This window comes from Camarhynchus parvulus, chromosome 11 (assembly GCF_901933205.1).
Source record: "Camarhynchus parvulus chromosome 11, STF_HiC, whole genome shotgun sequence".
Taxonomy (NCBI): Eukaryota; Metazoa; Chordata; class Aves; order Passeriformes; family Thraupidae; genus Camarhynchus; species Camarhynchus parvulus.
This window is the reverse complement of record NC_044581.1, coordinates 20,072,622-20,082,506: the sequence shown is the minus strand read 5'-3', so window position 1 is coordinate 20,082,506 and position 9,885 is coordinate 20,072,622. Positions and strand designations below refer to the sequence as shown.

General features: G+C 45.4%; 1 protein-coding gene across 2 annotated transcripts in view; it reads left to right on the top strand.

Moving 5' to 3' along the window:
• The first annotated feature begins 7,234 nt into the window (after positions 1 to 7,234).
• CHST8 (carbohydrate sulfotransferase 8) overlaps positions 7,235 to 9,885 on the top strand; it is a 207,165-nt gene continuing 204,514 nt past the window's right edge. The window contains exon 1 of one of the 2 annotated variants that reach the window (XM_030955699.1): positions 7,235 to 7,345. The gene's annotated coding sequence lies outside the window, so the exon portion shown is untranslated. Of the gene's footprint in view, positions 7,346 to 7,536; positions 7,583 to 9,885 lie in introns of those variants that run through there. The other variant, XM_030955698.1, reaches the window with a different exon arrangement.

Here is a 9,885-nt window from a genome sequence, read left to right as displayed (position 1 = left end):
CTCTGGAAGCATCACAAATCTAAGGAAAACCAGCTCACCTAGGCAGCAGCTGCCTTTTAAAGGACAACAGCAGATTCCCCAGTTGACAAGACATCTGCTACCGTTTCCCACAATTCCTGATTTACAAAGGAAATAAGAGCTGGTTTACATCACATATGTCAATAGCTGGATTTTTCCTTCTTAACCTTCAGCTTGTGTTACCTCTAATGAGACAAGATGACAATGCCTGTTCAGAAATTAAAACAACAGGGGGAAATCTACAGGACAAAGGTAGTTTAGGTTTTTTTCCTCTGAACTGATCTGCTTTCCTCTGAGAAGCTGGCCAAACTGAAAATCACAGGTCTGTGCTGCTCTCACCCTCTGGGAGATAAGATAGATAGATAGATGGATAGATGGATAGATGGATAGATGATAGATGGATAGATAGATGGATAGATAGATAGATAGATAGATAGATAGATAGATAGATAGATAATAAATAGATAGATAATAAATAGATAGATAGATAGATAGATAGATAGATAGATAGATAGATAGATAGATAGATGATAGATAGATAATAGATAATAGATTATAAGATAGATAGATATAGATGATTAGATAGATAGATAATAAATAGATAGATAGATAGATAGATAGATAGATAGATAGATAGATAGATAGATAATAGATAGATAGATAGATAGATAATAGATAGATAGATAGATAGATAATAAATAGATAGATAGATAGATAGATAGATAGATAGATAGATAGATAGATAGATAGATAGATAATAGATAGATAGATAGATAGATAGATAGATAATAGATAATAGATAGTTAGATAGATAGATAATAGATAGCAGATAGATAGATGATAGATAACAGATAGATAATAGATAGATAGATAGATAGTAGATGGTAGATAATAGATAGATAATAAATGGATAGATGATAGATAACAGATAGATAATAGATAGATAGATAGATAGATAGATAGATAGATAGATAGATAGATAGATAGATGATAGATAAAATACAAACCTCCCAAACTACACCCAGCTTGGCAAAATAAAAATGAAATCAACATGGTTTTGCAAGAGAAAAGCCAGCCTCTCACTTCTGCTGAGGAGTGTTTGAAATAAAGATGGATCATAGTGTGAGTCATTTATGTCTCCTCTCTGATGCATTCACACACGCCTACCACTGCAGGGGGACTCAGAGGAATGACCTGAATCTCAAGCACCCGTGGGTTTGCAAACAAAACCCAGCAGATGAGGTCATGCAAAGCCAGGCCTAAATCTATGGCTTCCCCTTTGGCCCTGGTTTGCTCCTCTCAGTATTTCAAACAGTGAAAGAGCAGGAGAAACAAGGAGTGGTACCATGTGATGAAACCATGGATCACAGAGCAGCTCCAGGATATGGCATTCCCATTTCACAGAGGGGTATTCAAGCAAGCAGAACAGGTGAAATCCCAGTTGATCACAATACTTGTACTTATTTTAATTGTTTATTGAAAACAGCATGACAGATGCAAAACTGGAGAATGAAGAAAAAGAAACATCAGCTTCATTCACAGGCTCAGCTCCCTCTGCACAAACCACACACAAAATCAATTCTTCATGTTATATGTTAAAAAAAGAGTTGAACTGTTAACAGTAACATGAGAGGGAAAAGACAGAGGCAGAAAGGAAAAAAGAGGTGGCAGGAAGGTCTGGTCAAAGCCAGGTTTGTTTTGGCAGCAGGTGGGTGGGACGGATGAGGCAGAGGTGCACTCAGGGATAGAGAAGCAGAAGGCAAGAGATGCTGAAGAGAGACAAGGTCCATGATAAGGGATCAGGAGCCAGGCCTAACACGAGGCTGGGAAAAGCCTGACTTTGTAGTTATTTTGCTTTGGTTGGTCCTCAGAACAGTGGTTCAGGAGCAGGCTTAATGCCTGCACAGGGCTCCCTCTCTGCTGACTCATACCACCAACTTACAAAACACATAAAATTGAGAAGAATGAATGCAAGTGTCAGGAGATCTGCCCCTGTTCCCAGCAGCCTAAAAAGGAACTTGTTTATGCCCCTATGAAAGAGCTGTGACACATTCCTTCAGTGATGGAAAGATCCCACTAGGATCACTTTTACTGGCCAACACTGAGCATATTTTTCTCCAGTTCATCTTTCCAGTGTGATTTATTCCAAACATCCACTTGGAAAAAATGCTCAGCACCATCACAACAGCTGCACAGCAAAGTCCATCACTATATTTATTGATAGATCACGGTTTCATTTCTTGCCCAAACACAGACAACAAGGAGCTGCATACAAGGCACATGCAAATTCTGTCCCTGAGCTTTACTGTCTCAGAAATGACAAAGCAAATCCATCCAGGACAATGAAGCCAATCCCAAAGAGCCCCAAGCCCCAAATGCCAGCATGGATAAGATTTGAATAGACCCCCTAAAGACCCAAACTTAGGACAGTACATTGTATCACCTGCAACAAGTCCTAAGAGAACAGCATTACCTTCAGGTTTGGTTTGGAAGAGCCATCAGCAATTATTCCATCTTAACAACCATTTTTTTCAGGATGGACAAAGAACAGGAGCAGTAAAATACTCCAAACCCCTGCAGCCTTATATGTTGTTCTGGGGAACATTTCAACACACATCTTTGCATGTGGAAAGAACCCCTTCCCACACCTACCCACTAAGGAGCACATCAGCTCCAGCTCCCAGTTACTCCAAGTTATTGATGGAGTTTCCACAGAGTAGTTCTGAATGCCATTTTTGGATTCTGAGCCTGCCAGGTCTGGCTGCTCTCACTTAAGACTAAATCAAATGTTTCTCAGGCTTTCCTGTCTAAACCATATTGTTCCTTCTGGGCCCTTTGGCTATATTTTATGAAATAACTGATGTTCTCTATCTCCAGGGGGCAATTTATTACTGCTTCTACCAACAAGGAACCATATGATCTAATACCTCTCTTCCAGTTCTGTCTTTTGAGGTTTCTATAATCTTTCCAGAGATTTTTATTTTGTTCCTAAAGAATGGTTTGTGTACCCTACAATTTGTCCCATGGATATTTCTTGGTCTGAAAAAGACACTGCCTCTCCATAGAAACCTTGCCCGATACTACCTATGCAGAAGCATTGCTCCAGGGGCAGAATGCATAGAATTATTTATTATTTTCTTAATTGTGGTTAATTTTGGTCCCAGAAAATTCACTATTACTCTACTTTCTTCTATCCCTAGCATTACTCTGTGCTTTCCCCTCTTCCTCACTGGCACTGTCCCAGACCCCAGCCTGCCCAGCTCACCCTGACAGGCTCATTGTGTGTAAGCAATTTTAAGAAAATGGCCTTCAGAGAAAAGCTCTGTTCCCCCAGTCAGGTGTGGTAACCCTAAAGCAGCACCAGTAACACAATCAGATCCTGGAACTGGCCATAGGAGAAGCTTAACTCCAGCCCAAGAGCCTACATGGGCAGATGTTTGAAGCAGGGCTTTACCAAGCACCTCATGCACATTTATTTCAGTGGGTGCCAGAGTCAGTGGAGTCTGCAAATGAGCTTGCTGCCATGTAGTTTACCTGTGGGGCTCAATTCCAGGTGCATTAGCATCCTGTTATGAGCTGCTGTTTGAGGGAAGGATCCAAAGGAAATGAAGGATTAGAGATCTGGGAGACAACATGGCCCAGATCTGCTTTAGACATTCCAATGAGACTCTTAATTTGCTTTTTTTTTTCACTACACACAGACACACAGACACAGACACACACAAACACACATATATACACATTTTTTTCCCCATAAACCCCAACTGCTTTTGCTGCTTCTCAAGAAAGATGGTTTTGAAATATCCCTTCCAAAGCTGGGACAGACGTTTCCAGAGTTGGGGTTTATAAAGTTCCTGTGGCAGCTATTTCCAAGGCTGCTTTGTCACACGTTTCTTTGCAAGAGAGCAAGAATGGCAGAGGGGCTTTGCAGATAAGCATTTCAATTGCAACCTTTATGCTAAAGTGTAATAGGAACATCGGGGAATTAAATAAAATTATATTTTTCCTAGATGTCTGCTTAAAAAGGAAATTCAAGATTTTATGGATGCCCCAGAGACAAACTATTACATTACATTCCTCGCTGTTCTTATTTGAGTTCTGTCTGTTTGAGCACCTCAAGTAGCACAGAATCATTCATAAAGAATGGGCAAGAGAGACTGTGTCCCATCAATATTTCAAGCTTGGTTATCAAATCAAGAGAAATTCATGAGTTCTGCTCCAGCTCAACATTTTCAGGTTTGATACTATTGTTTGACAGTTTAGAGGGTTTTCCCTCTGCATTCTCATTGTCATTAATATTTTATATAATGTTCCAGTTGATGCTATTGTAATATTATTTTTTTTTAACTTGGCTGTACTAACCAGTTTTTTCTTTTCTCTTTCAGCAGGGAGAAATTCACACTCATTTGCTATTTGTGGGGTGATGACATAGTGTGAAGAAGCAGTAATGATGAGTGACTGATAGAAGACACCATATGTTCTCTTCATTTTTCTCTGTGCTATTTTCTGAGAGATGAATAAAGACTCAGCATAAGATAAGCTTTCCTATATATAGTATTAAAAAAAACCTGACCTTTTTTTCCCCAAATAATTGGCAGGATGGGAGAAATGATCTTTTTCCTAAAGCATTCAAACAGTATTGCTATAAATACCAGGCTACAAATCATCAAGATAAATAATTTCCAGTCTTTTCCACCAGAAACATTTTACATATATCCAGGCATCAGAAACAATTTTACAATTAATTCCACTCACCCCCAAATGTTCTCCATCTTTCCATAGCAAACATTTTGAAAATATAAGTTGCATTTGCTGATGACTAAGCAAAGGTAAACAATTCCTTCCAGTCTTAAAAGAAACTAGATTCTATATAGGGCTCTAAGTGACTGTGTGCAATGCATGATAATCAGAAATCCTGATTATAAGCACAGCATCACTAGATCACGATACTAGATTATATGCTGGGGTGTTTCTTTGCACCCTGAGTGTCTGAATCCGTGCAACTAATAAAACAGGTAATAAACCCTTCAATAAATACTGCCTTTGCTTTAACATGTTTTAATATCAAAATAATTGGAAATCTCATTTCCTAGAAATAGCAGAATAAAAATCTTTTATTGTTCTAGCATAAGCATTTACCAAGTATATTCATTTCCTAGATAAATATTTCCTTTTTTTGTTTCCTCTTAATTCCACCCTCTCAAAACCAAGGCTTTGTGACTGTTGCTCTTCCTCCTAACTTTGTAATAGTCACTAACCAGCCTCAGACCACAGCAGAGCCACACACATATCTGCTAATAAGCAGTCAGGAGCACAAACAAAGGAGTAAACAAAAGGGATTCACATTGCCTTCTGTTCCATTGGAGACAGAGAGGGAAAAAAAATAAAAATCAATCCTCCAAAGACAAAAATAACCCCCAGAAATCAGTGGCTTAAGATACCTTATTTTTCAAATTATCAGGAATTTTTTGTAAGTAATGGAGCCAAAATTGGAGAAAAACATAATTGTGAGTCCTGCAGGCAGCAGAACTCACTGTCAATGGACCCAGTGCCAGGACTCTTGTTTGGGCTTTGTTTTCAAGGTCATCCATTTAAAGCATTTTTCATAACACAACCTGAATAGAGAATAGAGAGGCACACTCTGCTCTCCCTGCTCACAAAGGCTCCCACCACAGAGGTGGCAGGGAAGGTTCCTCATGCCAGAGATGGCCCTTGGAGGACGTTTTCTCCCCGGTCACCTGCCATAGCAACAGACATCAAGCAGTGTTTTACATTTACAGTATGCAACTCACTTTACCCAGTTATAGACTTATTATTTTGCTGTGACAGCTTATGCACCCTGCACCACAGAGAGCAGGACAGAAGGTGCTCAGGTAAAGCAGTGACTGCAGTTTTCACATGTTATTCTTCCTTTGAACTCCAAGTGGCATGAATGCATCTTCCCCTGGAAAGCTGTCACGTGCACCTTCTTTTCCTACGACAATGGAATCGCACAAAGTCAGATCTCAAAACTCTCATTTAAATACTCCATCCTATCAGCAATGAGCTGGCTTGCTTAAGGACTACAGACTTGGGTCCCTAATCAATGCTTTGATAAATAACACCTACTTAGAACAATTGATTGCTAAGGAGCAGACTAAGTGTAATATATTTCTGCTAATCTAGTCACAGGATAAATGTCATAGTTCATTTATAAGACACACCTGAAATTATTCTGAGGGCTGTGGATAGGATCCATCTTGACCCACATTTCACACTGCACAGTGTCAGGTGGAGATGGGTGGTGGGGACTCAAGGCAGCACGTCTGGTGTTGCTTTTTGGCAAGGTCCCACTGCCCCCAGGCTGCCAAAGCCCAGCTCCGAGGCTCCCTGGCAGCAGGGGCAGCTCCCGGGACCCACACTCCAAACTGAGGAGACTACCCTTGATGGCAGGCTCTGGGGGCATTATTCAATCCAATTAAATGGCCACTTCATTACACCAGCAATAGCCAGGCACGCCACCGAGGCCATTCTTGGGGATTACAGCCATGCCCCGCTTCTGCTCTCGTGAGACTCTTTATTCTGCTGCACAGTTATGTGGGAAAAGCCTCCCTGTATTTTAGGGTGGAAAATAGCCAGCAGAGAGTGCAAGAGGCCCCTTCTGTGCTGTTACTCCACAGTCCGTATGCAGGCTCAAGATAAGGCACCTCGGCGCCCACCATGCCCTGGCCACAGCGTGTCTGCTCCACTTTGTTCTTCGAGGACACCACCATTCAATTCTCTTCCAATTCCTTCTGTGTCTGCCCTTGAGGTGCGTGTTCACAACCGTCTTTTGGGAGCAAGTACGGGCCACCCATCTTCCCAACCGGCCTCAAAATACATATATATTGTACAAATTGCAGCCCGGAGGAGACGCCCGGCAGGATGCTTGTATCCACACAGAGGATACGGAGGAGCCTCCCTTCTCCTTTCCTCCCAGACGACACCCGGCAGCAGGGGCGCACAGGCTTTCCCCGCACCCTACCCGGGACCACCTTTCTTTCCTCCCTCGGGGGGTGCGATATTCGGCCGGGAGCCGCGCGGGCTCGGCATGCGGGAGCCGGGAGCGCGCAGGGCGGTCACAGGCTCGGCCCGCAGCGCCCCGCTCCGCTGGAACTGCCCTGCAGACAATGCACGATCCGGCGGCCGCGGCGGGGAGCGCCCGGCGCCGCCAGAACGTGGCAAACTTGAGGCGAGAGCACCCCTGGAAAGGCGGCGGCCCCGCCCGCGCCGCGGCGAGGGGAGATGCGCCGGGGCGCGGCAGGAGCGGAGCGCTCCCCGCCGGAGGCCGCCGCACCTGCTGCCGGAGGTGCGCGCTGGGCGCGGGGCGCGGCCGCCAGCGGGGCCGGGGCCGGCGGCGGGGCGGGAGGCGGGAGGCGGGGGGGGGGGCGGCGGCCTCCCGTCTCGGGCGGGCTGTCCCGCTTCACTCTCTCCTCCCCGCCGAGGATCGCGGGCGCGGAGCGGCGGCTGCGGCGCGCAGGGCGGCGGCGGGAGCGGCGCGGAGGATGCGCTGAGCGAGCGCGGGAGCGGCGCGGCCGCGGCGCAGGTCAGTGGCGAGACCCCTCTGTCCCCGGGCCCGGGACGCGCTTCGCCATCCGCATCCCCGCATCCCCCGGCCGCTCCCCAACTTTTCCCCGCACCACTTCGGGAAAGTGACCAAACTTGCGGCGGGGCCGCGCTGGGGCCCCTCGTCCCGCGTCCCCTCCTCATGCCGGCGGTGCGACCCCCTGACCTCAGGGCTGCTCTCGCGGCTCGCGGCGCTGTGATTCCCGGTGAAATTACAGCTGCGATTCCCGGTGCCGGGAATTGCGGGTGCAGGGGCAGCCGGGCGCGGTGCGGGTCGCCCCGAGCTGCGGCGCGTCCCCTCCGCCCCAGCCCGCTCCGCTCCCTTCGCAGCCGGGCGGGGCCGGCCCAGCCCCGCTCGGGCTCGGGGCACCGGGACCATCTCCGGGGAGGATGGAGCCGCCGGCTCCGACGGGCTGAATGCTCGCGGGTACGGGTCCGGCATGGGTTTCTGTAACGAAAATAACGGGTCCAAAGCAAAGTAGTTGGTAAATGCAGGCATCTCCCTGGACTGGAAACCCGGTTCACTCGGAGTTCAGTCTATGCGAGCAGGAGCGGGATGACGGGACTCGGAGGCACTTTTTAATTTCTGGAGCTATCTTTAGAGAACGGGGGGTTTCTTTGAGCGCTGCTCTCCCGCCGGAGTGCTTTTCAGCACGTCCCGATTGCCCTGCCCCTGCTCGGCCACACCGGCAGCTCGGACCTTGCAATGCCCCTTTACACCTCAGCCAGCCTCCAGAACGGGTGTGTTCAAACCACGGCAAGCGTACAGCAAAGAATGATTTGTACAAGTACGTTCGCCCCAGGGTGCTGGGGATGGCAACCGGACAGCACCCTGCTGACGTCTGGGATTCCCGGGTGCTGGCTGAAGTAGTCAGGAATGATGTGATGGTCGTAGCTGTGTCATTAGTTTAAGATTTTTCAGGGATTAGGAAAACCCCTTATTGTGATTGTGTTATAATATTGCTTTCTGTCTGTAGCTGACTTATGTTGCATGTAGATTAACATATTTTTAAAAACCCAAAGATGCTAGTTTTTTAATATTAGACACCTACATAGAAAATTCTTGTATTTTATTGCAAGATTTAAAAGTTGCAGCTATTAAGAGAACAGGCCGTATCTACAGTACCAGGGAGACAGGGTGAATAGCAAACCTGAACAGTCTCAGAAATGAGATTTGGAAATGCTGCCGCTAAATCTGTTTTGTTTATCAATGATGCTCACCATTTGACAAGAAACCTATCCTCAATTTATCCCGAGAAGATTTCATTTTGTGAGATGCCTGGTGTCTCATCAATTCCTTTCATGTCCCTGGGATTTTCTCTTTTCCAGGCTCAGGCCACAGCAGCTCTCTGTGTTGGGGATAACTGTTAAGCTCTTCTTTTGAATTCATGAGCTTCCAAATTAAACTTTTGCTGACACCTGCTACCTAGCCTGGTTGAGCATAATGACAGTGTCACCCAGGCTACTGGAGCTCTGCCACCAAACGAAGTAAATTGCAACCAAAAATAATTGTAAGGTGCCTGGACTAGGTACCACAATGATTCAGGGGACATCTGGGAAACTCTGGCTACTGGAAATCCAGTCAAAGTCTGTTTCTAATGGAGCTAACTTTCCAACAGCAATCACAGGCAGGAATTAAATCCACGGAGTAGATGGCAACAGAGATTAATAATCATCATCAATTAGCTGATGGAATCAAACAGAACAAAATGAGGGTAAACAAAAACCTGTCTCCCCCTCCCCTTTGAATGCAGTCCCACCTTCATTTATCCACAGTCAAGGCATTTATCCACAGTCAAGGATCTCTCCTGAGCACTGGTTTCAAGTGCCAAAAAATTTAGCAGGTGTCATAACATAAGGTCAAGACTTAATTATTTATATGGAGACATCAATCATCCTGTGGGGATGATTTATTTATAAGTCACCAGAGCTGTAACAAAGACAGTGAATTCTGATTTCCTCCTGCTCCTTCCTGAAGGGACCAGGAAGGTCCACGCTGTGGCCAAATGGCCTCAGAAGCCTATAGAAGTTTTTGCCCAGCCCCACTTGGAGGAGGCTTTTCTACTCCTTTTAGATCATGCAACCAAAATACCACCGGGGAAATCTCATGCATATTTGCTACTTCTCAGTAATGAACATTTACTGATTATGGATTATCTGGAGAATTTAGCTTTTTAAACATTATTCAAATTTTTATGTTTATGTAAGCTAATAAGACTGAGGAGATTCAGTAACTACTCTTTGCCTTATGGTATTTGAAAAGAGTGTCCATGGGGCTTAGCT